Source organism: Salmo salar, unplaced genomic scaffold, assembly GCF_905237065.1.
Source record: "Salmo salar unplaced genomic scaffold, Ssal_v3.1, whole genome shotgun sequence".
In the NCBI taxonomy this organism is placed as follows: domain Eukaryota; kingdom Metazoa; phylum Chordata; class Actinopteri; order Salmoniformes; family Salmonidae; genus Salmo; species Salmo salar.
In genome coordinates, this window is record NW_025548660.1 from 1 (window position 1) to 21,778 (window position 21,778).

Genomic DNA, 21,778 nt, shown 5'->3' on the forward strand with positions numbered 1-21,778 from the left:
CCTGCTATACCTGCTAATATACCTGCTATACCCGGGTTTACCACTAAAACACTCTCCACAAACACACACGCCAAAACCTTTATACCTGCTATATCCTTGGTTTACCAGCTAAAACACTCTCTCACAAACACTCACAGCCAAAACCTGCTATACCTGCTATACCTGCTATAGCCGGGTTACCAGCTAAAACACTCTCTCACAAACACACACAGCCAAAACCTGCTAATTCTACCTGCTATACTCTACCGGGTTACCAGCTAAAACACTCTCCCACAAACACACACAGCCAAAACCTGCTATACCTGACTATACCCCGGGTTACCACTAAAACACTCTCTCACAAACACACACAGCCAAAACCTGCTATACCTGCTATATCACCCTCCGGGTTACCAGCTAAAACACTCTCTCACAAACACACACAGCCAAACCTGCTATACCTGCTATACTCTTACCACTAAACATCTCTCACAAACACACACAGCCAAAACCTGCCCTGTCCAGCTCTCTAGCACAAAGATATCTCCCCATCATTCTTCATTTCTATCTTTTCCTAAATATTTTTGACTTTTACTTCACTACATTCCTAAAGAAAATATTGCACTTTTTACTCCATACATTTTCCATGACAACCAAAAGTACTCATTACATTCTGAATGCTTAGCAGGACGGGAAATTAATCAAATTCACCTCCTATCAAGGAACATCCCTGGTCATCCCTACTGCCTCTGATCTGGAGGACTCACTAAACAGGGAACATCCTGGTCATCCCTACTGCCTCTGATCTGGAGGACTCACTAAACAGAGAACATCCCTGGTCATCCCTACCGCCTCTGATCTGAAGGACTCACTAAACAGAGAACATCCCTGGTCATCCCTACCGCCTCTGATCTGGAGGACTCACTAAACAGAGAACATCCCTGGTCATCCCCTACTGCATCTGATCCGGAGGACTCACTAAACAGAGAATCATCCCTGGTCATCCCTACTGCACCTCTGATCTGGAGGACTCACTAAACAGAAAACATCTTTTGTAAATAATGTCTGAGAATTAGAGTGTGCCCCTGGCTATCCATTTTTTTTATTTATTTTTAAACAAGACAATTGTGCCATCTGTTCGGCTAAATAATAGGAATTTTAAATGGTTTCCACTTTTATTTTTAGCAATTACATTTTACTTTCGATATTTAAGTATATTTAAAACCAAATACTTTTAGACTTTTACTCAAGAGTATTTTACTGGGTAACTTTCTATTAAAAAGATATCTATACTTTTACTCAAGTGTGACATTTGAGTGGGTTTTCCACCACTGTGAGTTAGTTAGCACCTGCTGTGTTTTGTCATGTTTTGGTATTACTATTGGCAGACCTGGACTCCTCACACCAACAACACTCAGTGGTGAGGCGACAAGCATGCAGAGAAAACACCCCGTCTCACAAAAAACAGCAGTGACCCACGAGAGCAACGTATTGGGTCTGTCTAACCAAACACACACACACACACACACACACACACACACACAATACCTGGTGTGCAATCTGTTCGTAGGAACCTAAAAGGTATACAAAAAAACATGTGCAGGAGCTTACTGTCACTGTGAGGGATATCAGCAGCGACTACAGAAAGAGTGTAAATAACTTATCGCGCAAACAAAACACACACACACACACAAACACACCTATACATCCACAGCAGTGGAACATCGTATGTGAAGATGTGGTATTATATGAGCTCAAAAGCTCGTGAATGTGGCGGTTTAATGTGTGTGTGTGTTTTGTGTGTGTGTGTTTCTCCTTGCGTTGTGACTGGGACACCATCTTGGTGCGGCTGCGTCCCGGAGTCCACCTGGCTGACACTGGTTGCCGTGGTGAGAGGCTGCTTTCCTCAGCGACCTGAGGTCAGAGGTTATACTGTTAGACCGACACTGACTGAACACACCCTCTTCTTCTCCACACTTTCTGAATACAACAGAGCCCAGCACCCTCCACTACTAAGCAATAAGCACTAGTTTAGAGGAGGTAAGAGAAGCACTACTGGAGAATACTAGTCTGTGTACACGCACATACCTAGCGAGTCTAAGCAGGAACTCGTCTTACAGTCTAGACCACAGTAAGTACTATTGTCTTACCATTGACTGACCTGAGCCCTACAGTCAGACACAGAGAGGGGGGGGGGGCTGTGTCTGAGGTCAAAAGATCATGTAATATGATTAAGCTAGGCTGACTAAAATGCCCAAATAATATCTCTGGCGTTTACTTAAAAACAACATTAAATCAGAACTTTGGGATTCTCTTTCCTTATTTCATTTCTAGTTCCAGGTACGAGATATCATTTGTGAATCATTTCAGGAAAACAAGGCGTGTGTAGCTCGTCACTACTTCACAGGAGAGGCATTTGAACTTAAACATTTATTTTTGATCAAAATGTAGTTTTTATTGCAGAAATGCCTTCTGGAACATGTGAGCGTTCATGTGTTTTAATAACAAACTGGTATGGCGTTGGTTTAGCCACGGAAAAAGCCAAGAACCTTCCCGTTAGCCATGATTGGCTGAAATAATGGATGGTCTGGACATGCCTAGAGATGTGTTGGGATTGGTCTGCTATGTAAAGCGCTGTCTATAACATGAGCTGATCAGTATGTGTAGGTAACCCTTTAAAACGTAGCTATTTTTCAAGATATCAGAAAATCACTACATTAGTGTTGCCAAGGCGCTCCACTTTCTGGAGGACTGAGTTCTGAAATCAGTAGAATGTCCAGGGAAAGCAGAGTAGGACAGATAAGGAGAATATTCTGCTGTTTGATTGAACATTTGCGGAGGGAGTCGAAAAGAAAGCGAAGGGAGAAGCATTCATTCACGCATACGGGTAAGAGTGTTTAGCTAGCTACATTTTCAGATATGATAAGTTTCAAGTTTTGTCAGAAAGTCTTTTTCTGTTAGCTAGCTAAGGTTAGCTGGCTGGCTCGCTAGCTAACATTACGTGTATGATCTGTGTTGTAATATTGTTTGTATCTCAGAACCATTTGTATTGCTAGTTGTAGCCTAATGTTAGCTAGATAGCTAATATTGAACCAGCAGTAGTTGGTTAGCGTTGGCTACCTGCAGCCTCTCCCTCAGCGTGATCAAGTCAAAAGAGATGATCGTGGACAACAGGAAAGAGGTTCGAACACGCCCCATTCTCATCGACGGGGCTGCAGTGGAGGAGGTTGAGAGCTTCAAGTTCCTTGGTGTCCACATCACCAACAAACTAACATGGTCCAAGCACACTAAGACAGTCGTGAAGAGGGCACGACAAAACCTATTCCCCCTCAGGAGACTGAAAAGATTTAGCATGGGTCCTCAGATCCTCAAAGGTTCTACAGCTGCACCATTGAGAGCATCCTGACTGGTTGCATCACTGCCTGGTATGGCAACTGCTCGGCCTCCGACCACAAGGTGCTACAGAGGGTGGTGTGAACGGCCCAGTACATCACTGGGGCCAAGCTTCCTGCCATCCAGGACCTCTATACCAGGCGGGGTCAGAGGAAGGCCCTAAAAATTGTCAAAGACTCCAGCCACCCTAGTCATAGATTGTTCTCTCTGCTACCGCATGGCAAGCGGTACCGGGCGTAAGTCTAGGTCCAAGAGGTTTCTAAACAGCTTCTACCCCCCAAGCCATAAGACTCCTGAACAGCTAATCAAACGGCTACCCAGACTATTTGCATTGCCCCCCTCCCTCTTTTACACCGCTGCTACTCTTAGCTGGTATCATCTATGCATAGTCACTTTAACAGCATGAGCTGCACCAAAGTCAAATGAAGATATAACTTCAACTAACCTAGTTGGTTAGTTACCTGCAGATTCATGCAGGGTAGTAATGTTATGAGTTGGGATTATGGTTCATTGTTTAGCTAGCTAGCTACATGTCTATACAAAAGACACCACTATGCAAGGAACCATTTCACTGTACAATTTACACCTTCTGTATCCTGTGCATGTGACAAATATACTTTGCTCTTATTTAATATAGTGTGTGTTTACCAGAGAGGGTAATGTGAAGAACAACATGACCTGCACCAAAGTCAAATTATGATATATTGTTATGCCAATGAGACAGTGTCTAAGTCATACAATTCTTCGGTAGACTGCCCTGCTTTTATTTAGTCACAATCACAACCGTAAGCTATTTTCTGTAATTAGCTTGTGATTAACTTGTAAATAATGATCTTGTTGTGAGTTTATTTTCCTGTAATATTGAATACAAATAAGCTAAAGTGAAGACGTTGTCAGCTATATGATATGGTCATTATTTGAACTGGTTAGCCAGCTAATTTAAGGTTAGCCAGCTAGCTTAAGGTTAGCTAACAAGCTAGAAACGAACCAAAACATTGTTTAGAAAAGTTGCTTTTAGTTGCCTGGTTTGCTAGATTGACATATACTAAATTCATTTTTAAGTGGATGGGTATATTGGTGTTAAAATACACCAGTTATGCTATTTTGCACCACAAGGCTGCTGATGTCCTGCAGCCTGGAGATTTTTAAGGGATTCTTCATAACGACAAGTTTGATATATATATATATATATATATATATATATATATATATATCTATCTCTATATATATATATATATATATATATATAAATAGAATGTTCATGATGTCACTGCGACAAGTGTCTACAGACATGCTGAAAGCACGTAGTATAAACCGCAGTATAAACCGCAGTATAAACCGCAGGGTAAACCGCAGTTTAGACCGCAGTATAGACCGCAGTATAGACCGCAGTATAGACCGCGGTATAGACCGTAGTATAGACCGCAGTATTGACCGCAGGATAAACCGCAGGATAAACCGCAGGATAAACCGCAGGATAAACCGCAGGATAAACCTTTGGTTGTTTAGTATCCCCAGCGTACTGGGATAAAGCTTAAGAGGGTGTGAACCATGCTAAATGGGTGGAGCTAAAGCTTAAGAGGGTGTGAACCATGCTAAATGGGTGGAGCTAAAAGCTTAAGAGGGTGTGAACCATGCTAAATGGGTGGAGCTAAAGCTAAGAGGGTGTGAACCATGCTAAATGGGTGGAGCTAAAGCTTAAGAGGGTGTGAACCATGCTAAATGGGTGGAGCTAAAGAAGAGCTCTCCAGTAGATAGCAAAACATCCAAAGGCCATTTTCTCAGAAGTGAGGTTACAAGTTAATCAACTTTCAAAGCATAATCACTTTCCCATTGTTCCTCAAATTCAGTGTATGAGATACCACTTTGTAGGTCTGTGTCTCTGCTTTCATCTAAAGTAAAAATATATCTATATATATATATATATATCTCTCTCTCTATCTCTATATATATATATATCTATCTCTCCTCCTATTATATAAAATATATACAATTTGTACAGAAGACCAAACTGAGTCGGTCACATTGATGGAATATGAGATACTGTGAGAGTACAGAGGAACAGCAGAGGGCGCCATGGTTACAGATTGGCTGGGGTTACAGAGTTAACTCTTTCCTGTCAGGGCCACTCCCAGAATACACAGGAAGGAGGAATGAAGGGGAGGAATTAAAAACATGAAGGAAAAAAAAGCGTGAGGTGTTTTTGAGCGGGGGGAGTGAAGGAGGAGTTGATCTTACCATCTGTTTTATCTGAGGCATCATCTTTAGTGTGAGAAAGAGAGAGATGCAGAGAGAGATGCAGAGAGAGAGAGTGAGTGAGAGAGTGAGTGAGAGAGTGAGTGAGAGATGCAGAGAGAGAGAGAGAGTGAGTGAGAGATGCAGAGAGAGAGAGTGAGTGAGAGATGCAAGAGAGAGAGAGATGCAGAGAGAGAGAGAGAGAGAGAGAGTGAGTGAGAGATGCAGAGAGAGAGAGAGAGAGAGAGAGAGAGAGAGAGAGTGAGTGAGAGATGCAGAGAGAGAGAGAGAGAGAGTGAGTGAGAGATGCAGAGAGAGAGAGAGAGAGAGTGAGTGAGAGATGCAGAGAGAGAGAGAGAGAGAGTGAGTGAGAGATGCGAGAGAGAGAGAGAGAGTGAGTGAGAGATGCAGAGAGAGAGAGAGAGAGGGTGAGAGATGCAGAGAGAGAGAGAGTGAGTGAGAGATGCAGAGAGAGAGAGAGAGTGAGTGAGAGATGCAGAGAGAGAGAGAGTGAGTGAGAGATGCAGAGAGAGAGAGAGTGAGTGAGAGATGCAGAGAGAGAGAGAGTGAGTGAGAGATGCAGAGAGAGAGAGTGAGTGAGAGATGCAGAGAGAGAGAGAGAGTGAGTGAGAGATGCAGAGAGAGAGAGAGAGTGAGTGAGAGATGCAGAGTGAGAGAGTGAGTGAGAGATGCAGAGTGAGAGAGTGAGGAGAGATGCAGAGAGAGAGAGATGAGTGAGAGAGAGAGAGAGAGAGTGAGTGAGGGATGCAGAGAGAGAGAGAGAGAGAGGGTGAGGATGAGAGAGAGAGTGAGTGGAGATGCAGAGAGAGGAGAGTGAGTGAAAGATGCAGAGAGAGAGGAGAGAGTGAGTGAGAGATGAGAGAGAGAGAGAGAGTGAGTGAGAGATGCGAGAGAGAGAGAGAGTGAGTGAGAGATGCAGAGAGAGAGAGAGAGATGCAGAGAGAGAGAGAGTGGGTGAGAGAGAGTGAGTGAGAGATGCAGAGAGAGAGAGAGAGAGAGAGAGAGAGAGAGAGTGAGTGAGAGATGCAGAGAGAGAGAGAGAGGAGTGAGTGAGAGATGCAGAGAGAGAGAGAGAGAGAGTGAGTGAGAGATGCAGAGAGAGAGAGAGAGAGTGAGTGAGAGATGCAGAGAGAGAGAGAGAGTGAGTGAGAGATGCAGAGAGAGAGAGAGAGTGAGTGAGAGATGCAGAGAGAGAGAGAGAGTGAGTGAGAGATGCAGAGAGAGAGAGAGTGAGTGAGAGATGCAGAGAGAGAGAGAGAGTGAGTGAGAGATGCAGAGAGAGAGAGAGTGAGTGAGAGATGCAGAGAGAGAGAGAGTGAGTGAGAGATGCAGAGAGAGAGAGTGAGTGAGAGATGCAGAGTGAGAGAGAGTGAGTGAGAGATGCAGAGAGAGAGAGTGAGTGAGAGATGCAGAGAGAGAAAGTGAGTGAGAGATGCAGAAAGAGAGAAAGTGAGTGGGGGATGCAGAGAGAGAGAGAAAGTGAGTAAGGGATGCAGAGAGAGAGAGAGTGAGTGAGAGATGCAGAGAGAGAGAAAGTGGTGAAAGATGCAAGAGAGAGAGTGAGTGAAAGATGCAGAGAGAGTGAGTGAGTGAGAGATGCAGAGAGAGAGTGAGAGATGCAGAGAGAGTGAGTGAGAGACGCAGAGAGAGAGTGAGTGAGTGAGAGATGCAGAGAGAGAGAGTGAGAGATGCAGAGAGAGAGTGAGTGAGAGATGCAGAGAGAGAGTGAGTGAGTGAGAGATGCAGAGAGAGAGAGTGAGAGATGCAGAGAGTGAGTGAGAGATGCAGAGAGAGAGAGTGAGAGATGCAGAGAGAGAGAGTAAGAGATGCAGAGAGAGAGTGAGAAAAAGAGGTATAGTGTCGGTTAGTAACAGAACATAGTCCAAACAGTGAATCATGCGGAACAACTAACGTGCCTAACAAACACACACTGACAGAACATATCTACACTAGAGGTCGGCCGATTAATCGGAATGGCCGATTAATTAGGCCGATTTCAAGTTTTCATAACAATTGGAAATCGGTATTTTTGGCCGATTTGGCTTTTTTTTCTCTTCTTTTTTTACACCTTTATTTAACGAGGCAAGTCAGTTAAGAACACATTCTTATTTTCAATGGCGGCCTAGGAACAGTGGGTTAACTACCTTGTTCAGAGGCAGAACGACAGATTTTTACCTTGTCAGCTCGGGGATTCAATCTTGCAACCTTACGGTTAACTAGTCCAACGCTCTAACCACCTGCTTTACATTGCACTCCACGAGGAGCCTGCCTGTTACGCGAATGCAGTAAGAAGCCAAGGTAAGTTGCTAGCTAGCGTTAAACTTATCTTATAAAAAAAACAATCAATCATAATCACTAGTTAACTACACATGGTTGATGATATTACTAGTTTATCTAGCCTGTCCTGCGTTGCATATAATCGCTTAGGTACACGTTGCTCCAACCATAAACATCAATGCCTTTCTTAAAATCAATACACAAGTATATATTTTTAAACCTGCATATTTAGTTAATATTGCCTGCTAACATGAATTTCTTTTAACTAGGGAAAATGTGTCACTTCTCTTGCAACAGAGTCAGGGTATATGCAGCAGTTTGGGCCGCCTGGCTCGTTGCGAACTGTGAAGACTATTTCTTCCAAACAAAGACAGCCAACTTCGCCAAACGGGGGATGATTTAACAAAAGCGCATTTGCGAAAAAAGCCCAATCGTTGCACGACTGTACCTAACCATAAACATCAATGCCTTTCTTAAAATCAATACACAGAAGTATACATTTTTAAACCTGCATATTTAGCTAAAAGAAATCCAGGTTAGCAGGCAATATTAACCAGGTGAAATTGTGTCAGTTCTCTTGCGTTCATTGCACGCAGAGTCAGGGTATATGCAACAGTTTGGGCCGCCTGGCTCGTTGCGAACTAATTAGCCCGAATTTTACGTAATTATGACATAACATTGAAGGTTGTGCAATGTAACAGCAGTATTTAGACTTATGGATGCCACCCGTTAGATAAAATACGGAACGGTTCCGTATTTCACTGAAAGAATAAACGTTTTGTTTTCGAGATGATAGTTTCCGGATTCGACCATATTAATGACCTAAGGCTCGTATTTCTGTGTGTTATTATATTATAATTAAGTCTATGATTTGATAGAGCAGACTGACTGAGCGGTGGTAGGCACCAGCAGGCTCGTAAGCATTCATTCAAACAGCACTTTTGTGCGTTTGCTAGCAGCCCTTCACAATGCATTGCACTGTTTATCACTTCAAGCCTATCAACTCCCAAGATTAGGCTGGTGTAACCGATGTAAAATGGCTAGCTAGTTAGCCGGGTGCGCACTAATAGCGTTTCAAACGTCACTCGCTTTGAGACTTGGAGTAGTTGTTCCCCTTGCTCTGCATGGGTAACGCTGCTTCGAGGGTGGCTGTTGTCGATGTGTTCCTGGTTCGAGCCCAGGTAGGAGCGAGGAGAGGGACGGAAGCTATACTGTTACACTAGCAATACTAAAGTGCCTATAAGAACATCCAATAGTCAAAGGTATATGAAATACAAATCGTATAGAGAGAAATAGTCCTATAATTCCTATAATAACTACAACCTAAAACTTCTTACCTGGGAATATTGAAGACTCATGTTAAAAGGAACCACCAGCTTTCATATGTTCTCATGTTCTGAGCAAGGAACTTAAACGTTAGCTTTTTACATGGCACATATTGCACTTTTACTTTCTTCTCCAACACTGTGTTTTTGCATTATTTAAACCAAATTGAACATGTTTCATTATTTATTTGAGGCTAAATTGATTTTATTGATGTATTATATTAAGTTAAAATAAGTGTTCATTCAGTATTGTTGTTACTGTCATTATTACAAATAAATAAATGAATTAATAATAATAATAAAAAACACAACAACCGGCCGATTAATCGGCATCGGCTTTTAAAAGCCTCCAATAATCGGCGTTGAAAAACCATAATCGGCCGACCTCTAATCTATACACACACACACTGACAGAACATATCTACACACACACAGCCAAACAACACACAGGCAGCAAGCACACACAGAGCCACGCTCAGACAAACACAGCCATACAACACACATACAGGCAGCAAGCACACACAAACATGGGAGACGAGAGAGGCAGGAAGTGTATTCAGAGAGATGTTCAGCCCAGGTCCTGAAAGCACTAGGAAACCATTTTAACATAGAGCACCATATCGTGGTGTGTGTGTGTGTGTGTGTGTGATTGATTGACTATTTGATAGACTATATCAGTCCGCTGTCTGTCAGTCAGACTCATGTCTAAACTGCCTGTCTGATTGGTTGGCTGTCTGGTTTGATTGACAGCTTCCTTACCCAATGAGGAGTAGGAGCTGGGGCTCAGTCTCACTGGCCCCACCTGCCCGATGTGCCGCTGCTTAGCAACCGTTGCCGCATTAACATCTACATCGCTACGGGAACGCTGTAGGTAGCCCGGCGACGCCCGCCCTTATGACCCGCCGGGACTGGTAGGGGAAGGGAGGATATATATATATATACACACAGACACATGCACATCACCACGTCCTGTACAACCACTTGCTGGCACATAACAGTGGATTCACGAAAGTATGTGGGAAAATGAACGGGTCTGGATACTTTCTGAATGCACTGTATATAATAAAACACAAACAACAACGTACACGCCACAAAATCATGTAATCAATACCGGAGAGGTAGTGTGTGTGTGTGTGTCTCACCTCTTCCAGGAGCAGCTGACCATTTAGATGACAGAGGACGACTGGGAAAGAGAGAGGAGAGAGAGAGAGCAGAGCAAGGAGAGAGAGCAGAGAGAGAGACAGCAGAGAGAGAGACAGCAGAGAGAGAGACAGCACAGAGAGAGACAGCACAGAGAGAGACAGCACAGAGAGCAGAAGCGAGGAGAGAGAGCAGGGCGAGGAGAGAGAGCAGGGCGAGGAGAGAGAGCAGAGGCGAGGAGAGAGAGACAGAGCGAGGAGAGAGAGCAGAGCGAGGAGAGAGAACAGGGCAAGGAGAGAGAGCAAACGAGGAGAGAACAGGAGCGAGGAGAGAGAGCAGAGCGAGGAGAGAGAGCAGGGCGAGGAGAGAGAACAGGGCGAGGAGAGAGAACAGGGGCGAGGAGAGAGAACAGGGCGAGGAGAGAGAGCAGACAGCGAGCAGAGAGCGCAGTCGAGAGAGAGAGCAGAGAGCAGAGGAAAGGGCGAGAGAGCAGAATATTACTTTCCGGGTACCTCTGAGCCCCTCCTCTCAAAAAGGTATAGTTAAAGGTCAGGGGTCATTACTTAAGGCTCTCCTGTGATGAGGAAGAGGAGCGGTCGCTCTGAGGAAGAGACGTCACGCTCCCAGAACTCTTGAGAGATGATTGGAGGCTCTTCTGATAGGACGGTTCTAACGAGTTGAACAGAGAGTCCGCCTCCCGGGAAATGGTTCCTCAGACCCCAGTATGCCCTGAGAGAGAGTGAGGAGAGAGAGGAGAGAGGGAGGAGGGAGAGAGAGGAGGAGGGAGAGAGAGAGAGAGAGTGAGAGTAAGAGAGGAGGAGGGAACGAGAGAGGAGGAGGGAGAGAGTAAGAGAGAGGAGGGAGAGAGAGGAGGAGGGAGAGAGAGAGAGTAGGAGAGAGAGAGAGAGAGTAAGAGAGGAGGAGGAACGAGAGAGAGGAGGAGGAGAGAGAGAGGAAGAGAGAGGAGGAGGAGAGAGAGAGAGAGAGGAGGGAGAGAGAGAGAGAGAGGAGGGAGAGAGAGAGAGAGAGGAGGGAGCGAGAGAGAGAGGACGAGAAGAGAGAGAGAGGAGTGGACAGAGAAGGAGAGGAAGAAAAGAAGAGAGTAGGGACAGAGAGAGAAAGGAGAAAAAACGACAGAAACAGAGAAGAGGAGAGAGAAAGGAGAGAGAGAGAGGAGAGGAGGGACAGAGAGAGAGAGAAGAGAGAGAGAGAGAGAGAGAGGAGTAGGGAGAGAGAGAGAGGAGAGGAGAGAGAGAGAGAGGAGGGAGAGAGAGAGAGGAGGAGAGGAGGAGAGAGAGAGAGGAGGGAGAGGGAGAGAGGAGGGAGAGAGAGAGGAGGGGAGAGAGAGAAATAATGTGTGAGTATGTCTGTAGGAAAATGTGTGTGTGTGTGTGTGTGTGTGTGTGTGTGTGTGTGTGTGTGTATGCAGTGTGTGTGTGTGTGTGTGTGTGTGTGTGTGTGTGTGTGTGTGTAATGCCGAGTGTGTGTGTGTAATGCCGATGTGTGTGTAATGCCGTGTGTGTGTGTAATGCCGAGTGTGTGTGTGTTAAATGCCGAGTGTGTGTGTGTTAAATGCCGAGTGTGTGTGTGTGTGTGTGTAATGCCGAGTGTGTGTGTGTATTCTTACTTGCGGGCCTCTACCCTGGCCTCTGCGTCGGCATCTGCGATTCCCTTCTTAATGCTGGCTACCATCACCGCTGTATGTCTGAGAGACAGCAAGACAAACTATTAGACCATGGTTACTGATCAAAACCTTAGAAAAACCTTGACAAAGTACAGGCTCAGTGAGCACAACCTTAACTTTGAGAAGGGTAGACACAGGAAAACCTGGCTCCCTGTAGAGGAAAGGCTGTGCAGCCACTGCACCACAGCAGAACCTGAGACGGAGCTGCATTTCCTGACTAAATGTCTAAAATATAAAACAATTAGAGAGTGTAATTTCCCCAAATGTGAAACCCTTATTCAAGGTTTCAAAGACCTCTCTGATGAGGACAGGCTACCCGTCCTGTTGGGGGAGGACGCAGAGAGCTGTGGGTTGGCAGCATTGCTGCCTGCTATAAGATGAGGGACAGTGTCTGACAGACCAATCAACCTGCACATGTCCTCTACTGTATGATTATTGTTATTGTTCAATGTGTGGTTATTTTGACCCTTGGTTATTGTTGTTACTGTTGTCCTCCGTTGACAATCTCGATTATTACCATTTTAACTAATGTTAATATTGTAAATGAATCATTTTAATTTCAGAGTACGCTTTGTACATGGTTACGTCATGCAAATAACATGTGAATAAGATTCTACCAAGATCCCTTATCTGTGATGCTGTGTGTTGAACTCTCACCTGTCTAGAGTCTGGGTCTGCCACTCCTGTAGCAGCAGGTCCAAGAAGTCAAAACATTTCCTGAGGGAGGGAGAAACAACTTCTTCATCATTACTCCAGTCCTCTTCATCATCATTACTGTAATCATGTTCATCACGCTCACCTTCTGACGGCACAGACTTGCAGGTGCAGTTACTGGTGATGAGGGGAATGAGTCTGGGAACGTGTGTGTGCTGCAGAGAGACAAATACACAAAAGGTCATTTTATTGTCTCTGTCTCTGTGTGTCTCTGTGTGTCTCTGTGTGTCTCTGTGTGTCTCTGTGTGTCTCTGTCTGTGTCTCTGTCTGTGTCTCTGTCTGTGTCTCTGTCTGTGTCTCTGTCTGTGTCTCTGTCTGTGTCTCTGTCGTGCTGTCTGTGTCTCTGTCTGTGTGTGGTCTAACTCACCCGTATGATGAAGCGTATAGCAGACACCCCTGAAGTGGCCATAACCTTGGCACAGTTAGGGATGAGGTTGAACAGGACAGGAAGAATGCCCTCGGCCCCATGGTCAAACTTATTACCCAACACTGTCGACAGGTGACTGGAGGGGGAGAGGGGAGAGAGAGAGACAGAGAGAGAGCGAGAGAGAGACAGAGCGAGACAGAGCGAGACAGAGCGAGACAGAGCGAGACAGAGCGAGACAGAGCGAGACAGAGCGAGACAGAGCGAGACAGAGAGAGAGAGAGAGAGAGAGAGAGAGAGAGAGAGAGAGAGAGAGAGAGAGGGAGAGACGGGGAGAGAGAGAGACGGGGAGAGAGAGACACGGGAGAGAGAGACACGAAAACGGGAGAGAGAGACACGGGAGAGAGAGAGACGGGGAGAGAGAGAGACGGGAGAGAGAGAGACGGGGAGAGAGAGAGACGGGAGAGAGAGAGACGGGGAGAGAGAGAGACGGGGAGAGAGAGAGACGGGGAGAGAGAGAGAGACGGGGAGAGAGAGAGACGGGGAGAGAGAGAGACGGGGAGAGCGAGAGACGGGAGAGCGAGAGACGGGGAGAGAGAGAGACGGGGAGAGCGAGAGACGGGGAGAGCGAGAGACGGGGAGAGAGAGACGGGGAGAGAGGGAGAGAGAGGGGAGAGAGGAGAGAGATTAAGTGTTACTTCCATTTTCCCAATTTCTGGGGGAGAAGTAATGTACAAAGAAGATGTGGAAAAAAAGTATGTGTGTGTGTGTGAGTGTGTGTGTGGTACTCACGCCACAGTGATGCAGGCCTCTCGTACCACCTGTGATCGGAGGTCTTTAGCTGACAGTTTGAACGCTCCGTCCAACAGCCTCAGGTGTTGGTAGAAACACTCGTACTCCGTCGCCCGGCAACAATCAGCGAGCGGATCTTCTTCATTGCGGCGGCTCTCTGGTCCCAGTCATGTTTATCATCAGAACAGATCTCCTGATCTTATTCAGGTTATCCTCCAGGTCACGAGATGAGTAGATCTGACACACACAGACAGACAGACAGACAAACAGACAGGACAGACAGACCAGACAGACAGACCAGACAGACGAGACAAGAGAGAAGCGAGGAGACAAGCGAAGAGAAGAGAGAGAGAGAGAGATTTATTTCACACTAGTGATGGTATACAAACGTCGTGTCTACATTGCTTGCAGTCCTGGTACTAATGCACAGTAGTGTGTGTTACCTGTACTGTGGGGACGTCAGTGAAAGCTTTGATGAAGTCTTCCTCATCAATGCCCCCAGTTCCATCCTTAGACGCACCTAGAGACAGATAGGTCAGAGGTCAGAGAACGTGTATACCCCAGTCTGAGTGACACTATAAGTTGCCCCACCGCAAGTACCATCTGACCTGATTCAACTATACTATTAATGTACTAGAGCAGGGCTGTCCAACCCTGGAACAGGAAGTTAAAACCTCCAGGAGGGTATCTCTCCAGGAACAGGGTTGGAGTTTAAACCTACAGGAGGGTATCTCTCCAGGAACAGGGTTGGACTTAAAACCTACAGGAGGGTATCTCTCCAGGAACAGGGTTGGAGTTAAAACCTACAGGAGGGTATCTCTCCAGGAACAGGGTTGGAGTTAAAACCTACAGGAGGGTATCTCTCCAGGAACAGGGGTTGGAGTTAAATTCGCTCCAGGAGGGTAGCTCTCCAGGAACAGGGTTGGAGTATCTAAACCTACTGGACGGTAGCTCTCCAGGAACAGGGGTTGAGTTAAAACCTCCAGGAGGGTATCTCTCCAGGAACAGGGGTTGGAGTTAAAACCTACAGGAGGGTATCTCTCCAGGAACAGGGTTGGAGTTAAAACCTACAGGAGGGTATCTCTCCAGGAACAGGGTTGAGTTAAAACCTACAGGAGGGTATCTCTCCAGGAACAGGGTTGGAGTCTAAAACCTACAGGAGGGTATCTCTCCAGGAACAGGGTTGGAGTTTAAACCTACAGGAGGGGGTATCTCTCCAGGAACAGGGGGTTGGAGTTAAAACCTACAGGAGGGTATCTCTCCAGGAACAGGGGGTTGGAGTTTAAAACCTACAGAGGGTATCTCTCTCCAGGAACAGGGGTTGGAGTTAAAACCTACAGGAGGGTATCTCTCCAGGAACAGGGTTGGAGTTAAAACCTACAGGAGGGTAGCTCTCCAGGAACAGGGTTGGAGTTAAAACCTACAGGAGGGTATCTCTCCAGGAACAGGGTTGGAGTTTAAAAACCTACAGCAGGGTATCTCTCCAGGAACAGGGTTGGAGTTAAAACCCTACAGGAGGGTAGCTCTCCAGGAACAGGGTTGGAGTTAAAACCTACAGGAGGGTATCTCTCCAGGAACAGGGTTGGAGTCTAAAACCTACAGGAGGGTTTCTCTCCAGGAACAGGGTTGGAGTGAAACAAACCCCTTCCACACATCTCTCACCCAATACAGAACCCTGTGGGTTGGTTCATCATCACCATCATTTACAGAACTAAAACAAGCCTGAGAGGTGATGACAGATAGAAGAGCAGAGATGTGACTGGTGATGACAGATAGAAGAGCAGAGATGTGACTGGTGATGACAGATAGAAGAGCAGAGATGTGACTGGTGATGACAGATAGAAGAGCAGAGACGTGACTGGTGATGACAGATAGAAGAGCAGAGATGTGACTGGTGATGACAGATAGAAGAGCAGAGATGTGACTGGTGATGACAGATAGAAGAGCAGAGATGTGACTGTGATGACAGATAGAAGAGCAGAGATGTGACTGGTGATGACAGATAGAAGAGCAGAGATGTGACTGGTGATGACAGATAGAAGAGCAGAGACGTGACTGGTGATGACAGATAGAAGAGCAGAGACGTGACTGGTGATGACAGATAGAAGAGCAGAGACGTGACTGGTGATGACAGATAGAAGAGCAGAGATGTGACTGGTGATGACAGATAGAAGAGCAGAGATGTGACTGGTGATGACAGATAGAAGAGCAGAGATGTGACTGGTGATGACAGATAGAAGAGCAGAGACGTGACTGGTGATGACAGATAGAAGAGCAGAGATGTGACTGGTGATGACAGATAGAAGAGCAGAGATGTGACTGGTGATGACAGATAGAACCAGAGATGTGACTGGTGATGACAGATAGAAGAGCAGAGATGTGACTGATGATGACAGATAGAAGAGCAGAGATGTGACTGATGATGACAGATAGAAGAGCAGAGATGTGACTGGTGATGACAGATAGAAGAGCAGAGATGTGACTGGTGATGACAGATAGAAGAGCAGAGATGTGACTGGTGATGACAGATAGAAGAGCAGAGATGTGACTGGTGATGACAGATAGAAGAGCAGAGATGTGACTGGTGATGACAGATAGAAGAGCAGAGATGTGACTGAGTGATGACAGATAGAAGAGCAGAGATGTGACTGGTGATGACAGATAGAAGAGCAGAGATGTGACTGGTGATGACAGATAGAAGAGCAGAGATGTGACTGGTGATGACAGATAGAAGAGCAGAGACGTGACTGGTGATGACAGATAGAAGAGCAGAGACGTGACTGGTGATGACAGATAGAAGAGCAGAGACGTGACTGGTGATGACAGATAGAAGAGCAGAGACGTGACTGGTGATGACAGATAGAAGAGCAGAGACGTGACTGGTGATGACAGATAGAAGAGCAGAGACGTGACTGGTGATGACCGATAGAAGAGCAGAGACGTGACTGGTGATGACAGATAGAAGAGCAGAGACGTGACTGGTGATGACAGATAGAAGAGCAGAGACGTGACTGGTGATGACAGATAGAAGAGCAGAGACGTGACTGGTGATGACAGATAGAAGAGCAGAGATGTGACTGGTGATGACCGATAGAAGAGCAGAGATGTGACTGGTGATGACAGATAGAAGAGCAGAGATGTGACTGGTGATGACAGATAGAAGAGCAGAGATGTGACTGGTGATGACAGATAGAAGAGCAGAGATGTGACTGGTGATGACAGATAGAAGAGCAGAGATGTGACTGGTGATGACAGATAGAACCAGAGAGATGTGACTGGTGATGACAGATAGAAGAGCAGAGATATGACTGATGATGACAGATAGAAGAGCAGAGATGTGACTGATGATGACAGATAGAAGAGCAGAGATGTGACTGGTGATGACAGATAGAAGAGCAGAGATGTGACTGGTGATGACAGATAGAAGAGCAGAGATGTGACTGGTGATGACAGATAGAAGAGCAGAGATGTGACTGGTGATGACAGATAGAAGAGCAGAGATGTGACTGGTGATGACAGATAGAAGAGCAGAGACGTGACTGGTGATGACAGATAGAAGAGCAGAGACGTGACTGGTGATGACAGATAGAAGAGCAGAGACGTGACTGGTGATGACCGATAGAAGAGCAGAGACGTGACTGGTGATGACCGATAGAAGAGCAGAGACGTGACTGGTGATGACCGATAGAAGAGTAGAGACGTGACTGGTGATGACAGATAGAAGAGCAGAGACGTGACTGGTGATGACAGATAGAAGAGCAGAGACGTGACTGGTGATGACAGATAGAAGAGCAGAGATGTGACTGGTGATGACCGATAGAACCAGAGATGTGACTGGTGATGACCGATAGAAGAGCAGAGATGTGACTGGTGATGACAGATAGAAGAGCAGAGATGTGACTGGTGATGACAGATAGAAGAGCAGAGATGTGACTGGTGATGACCGATAGAAGAGCAGAGATGTGACTGGTGATGACAGATAGAAGAGCAGAGATGTGACTGGTGATGACAGATAGAAGAGCAGAGATGTGACTGGTGATGACAGATAGAACCAGAGAGATGTGACTGGTGATGACAGATAGAAGAGCAGAGATATGACTGATGATGACAGATAGAAGAGCAGAGATGTGACTGATGATGACAGATAGAAGAGCAGAGATGTGACTGGTGATGACAGATAGAAGAGCAGAGATGTGACTGGTGATGACAGATAGAAGAGCAGAGATGTGACTGGTGATGACAGATAGAACCAGAGAGATGTGACTGGTGATGACAGATAGAAGAGCAGAGATATGACTGATGATGACAGATAGAAGAGCAGAGATGTGACTGGTGATGACAGATAGAAGAGCAGAGATGTGACTGGTGATGACAGATAGAAGAGCAGAGATGTGACTGGTGATGACAGATAGAAGAGCAGAGATGTGACTGATGATGACAGATGGAAGACCAGAGATGTGACTGATGATGACAGATAGAACCAGAGTTGTGACTGATGATGACAGATAGAGACCAGAGTTGTGACTGGTGATGACAGATAGAAGAGCAGAGATGTGACTGGTGATGACAGATAGAAGAGCAGAGATGTGACTGGTGATGACAGATAGAAGAGCAGAGATGTGACTGGTGATGACAGATAGAAGACCAGAGATGTGACTGGTGATGACAGATAGAAGAGCAGAGATGTGACTGGTGATGACAGATAGAAGAGCAGAGATGTGACTGGTGATGACAGATAGAAGAGCAGAGATGTGACTGGTGATGACAGATAGAAGAGCAGAGATGTGACTGGTGATGACAGATAGAAGAGCAGAGATGTGACTGGTGATGACAGATAGAAGAGCAGAGATGTGACTGGTGATGACAGATAGAAGAGCAGAGATGTGACTGGTGATGACAGATAGAAGAGCAGAGATATGACTGGTGATGACAGATAGAAGAGCAGAGATGTGACGGTGATGACAGATAGAAGAGCAGAGATATGACTGATGGTGACAGATGGAACCAGAGATATGACTGGTGATGACAGATAGAAGAGCAGAGATATGACTGGTGATGACAGATAGAAGAGCAGAGATATGACTGATGGTGATGACAGATGAAAAAGCTCCTGTGAAGTAGCCAGAAAAAGAGGTGAGGAAGGGGGAGAGGAGAGGAGGGGGAGAAGAAGGGGAGGTAAACAAGGCTGGACTTCCATGTAAATAGGATCCTGCCTCTGAGGGGGAGAGGTGAGGGGGAAGGAGAGGTGAGGAAGGGGAGGAGAGGAAGGGAGGTAAACAAGGCTGGACTTCCATGTAAATAGAATCCTGCCTCTGAGGGGGGAGAGGTGAGGAGGGGAGAGGTGAGGGGGAGAGGTGAGGAGAGGAGGGTGGTGAGGAGAGGAAGGGGAGAGAAGGGGGAGAGGAAGGGAGGTAAACAAGGCTGACTTCCATGTAAATAGAATCCTGCCTCTTACCTCCGATCTTGGAACCAATCGGGTTGGGTCTTCGTGCAGCAGAGGACTCTGATGACTTCTTGGGGACCTTGGGGACTTTAAAGGCAGCCTGAGCACGGTTCCTATCTGCACTGTCCGCGTCATCCTCAAAACTACGGTCTGAGAGCAGAGAGATGGATAGGAGAGAGATAAACAACATTCTTAGTGCCATCGTTATCAGACTTCTAGTATTTCCCTAAAGTAGTTGAAGGGGAGAGGTGGAGGAGGGGAGAGGAGAGTTGAGGGAGGGGACGAGGAGAGTTGAGGAGGGACGAGGAGAGTTGAGGAGGGGACGAGGAGAGTTGAGGGGGAGGAGAGGAGGGGAGGAGAGGTGATGAAGGTGAGGAGGGGGAGGAGAGGTGAGGGAGGTGAGGAGGGAGAGGTGAGGAGGGGGAGATGAGGGGAGGAGAGGCGAGGAGGGGGAAGAGAGGCGAGGAGGGGGAGGAGGCGAGAAGGGGGAAGGGGGAGAGGAAGGGGAGAGGAAGGGGAGGGGAGAGGTGAGGGGGAGGAGAGGTGAGGGGGAGGAGAGGAAGGGGGAGGAGGAAGGGGAAGAGGAAGGGGAGGAAGGGGAGGAGAGGGGGAGAGGAAGGGGGAGGGAAGGAGGGGAGGAAGGGGAGGAAGGAGAGGGGAAGGGGGAGGAAGGGGGAGAGGAAGGGGAGGAGAGGGAGGGGAGGAGAGGAAGGGGGGAGAGGAAGGAGGAGGAGGGGAGGGAAGGGGGGGAGAGGAAGGGGGAGAGGAAGAGGGAGGGGGAGGAGAGGAGAGGAAGGGGGAGAGGAAGGGGGGAGAGGAAGGGTGAGAGGAAGGAGGGGGAGGAGAGGAGGGAGAGGAAGGGGGAGGGAAGGGGGGAGGAGAGGTGAGGGAGGGGGAGGAGAGGTGAGGGAGGGGAGGGGAGGAGGAGAGGGGGGAGGGGGAGAGGGAGGAGGAGGGGTGAGGGAGGGGGAGAGGAGAGGAAAGGGAGGGGGAGAGGTGAGGGAGGGGGAGAGGAGAGGGAAGGGGGAGAGGAGAGGAAGGGGAGAGGAGAGGAAGGGGGAGGGGAGAGGAAGGGGGAGGGGAGAGGAGAGGAAGGGGGGGGGAGAGGAGAGGAAGGGGGGGGGAGAGGAGGGGAGAGGGGCGGGGAGGGAGAGGAAGGGGGAGAGGGAGGAGGAGGGAGAAGGGGGAGGAGAGATGAGGAGGAGGGAGAGGAGTGGGGGAGAGGAGAGGAAGGGGGGAGAGGTGAGGAGGAGGGAGAGGAGTGGTGGGGGGAAGAGGAGGGGGGGGAGATGAGGAAGGGCGGGGAGAGGAAGGGGGAGGGGGAGGAGGGGAGAGGAAGGGAGGGTCTTGGCTGTAGAATAGAGCAGATTCAGTGCTGATCAGTCATCAATAGTAAACAACAGAAACACAGAGGCCACTGGCTGCAGCGACAGCAGCTAATATTTTCTCTCCTCTCTCCAACACACATCAAACACCCCGCAAAAACACCCGCAAAACACCCCGCCAAACACCCAGCAAAACACCCAGCAAAACACCCAGCAAAACACCCAGCTACACAACAATCACTAACAGTGAATTAGCGAAGGGCGGTATAGTGTATTTTACTATATACTGGTAGTGGATGCACGGAGCGGTTTGGTCCCGGACCGAACATATCGGCAAAATGCAGACCATCAAAAACATGCGATTCATATCAGGGACGTGAAACTAGTTTTCCTTTACACATTCGGCAGAAAATAGTTTAATCAGATGACAACAGAAGTGCAACTATTTTGCTAGTAAGCCAATAAAATGAGCTTACAAAGAAAGTAAGGTCGTTTTGCAAAAAACGATGCTACGCGCCAGGTTTATCATTGAAAGAATGTAGCCAGATACATTTTCAAATGTTTTGCTTGTAGTTAATGTTGCATTTTAACTTGTTACCGGAGAAAAAACTACACTGGGAAAAAATTAGCCTCCAAAGATATTTCCTCTGAGTGGAGTAGTGTAAATGAAGCACAAATGAGTCCTTCTACCTTCATGATTTGGAGCGAACACGAACGAAGCAGAATTTACAATAACAAGCATTTTATATCTGATTTTACAAAACGCATGGGAAGTTATTTTTAATGTTTTTTTAGATGTTTTTTTCTGCATGAAAAAATGCTGAGTCCTGCATTAACATGACCCCGGCACAACCAACACATCTAAAACACACCCACCCACATAACCCACACCATCAAAACACACCCACCCACATAACCCACACCATCAAAACACACCCACCCAAATAACCCACACCATCAAAACACACCACCACACAACCCACACCATCAAAACACACCCACCCACATAACCCACACCATCAAACACACCCACCCAAATAACCCACACCATCAAACACAAACACACCCACCCACATAACCCACACC

At 46.9% G+C, this 21,778-nt stretch overlaps 2 long non-coding RNA genes across 3 annotated transcripts; both read right to left on the minus strand.

Moving 5' to 3' along the window:
- Window positions 1-5,557: 5,557 nt before the first annotated feature.
- Window positions 5,558-14,077, minus strand: LOC123733210 (uncharacterized). 2 transcript variants are annotated; one of them, XR_006763662.1, is made up of 9 exons: window positions 13,925-14,077; window positions 13,136-13,271; window positions 12,854-12,923; window positions 12,712-12,771; window positions 11,998-12,075; window positions 10,934-11,099; window positions 10,373-10,413; window positions 9,990-10,138; window positions 5,558-5,634 (listed from the first exon to the last, which is right to left on the minus strand). It is a non-coding gene; the product is annotated as an uncharacterized lncRNA (long non-coding RNA). The 2 variants fall into 2 exon arrangements; XR_006763663.1 differs by lacking the exon at window positions 9,990-10,138 and having other exon boundaries at window positions 5,616-5,634.
- A 34-nt stretch (window positions 14,078-14,111) lies between these two features.
- On the minus strand, window positions 14,112-19,491 carry LOC123733211 (uncharacterized). The gene is made up of 3 exons (XR_006763664.1): window positions 19,380-19,491; window positions 14,368-14,444; window positions 14,112-14,161 (listed from the first exon to the last, which is right to left on the minus strand). It is a non-coding gene; the product is annotated as an uncharacterized lncRNA (long non-coding RNA).
- Window positions 19,492-21,778: the final 2,287 nt, after the last annotated feature.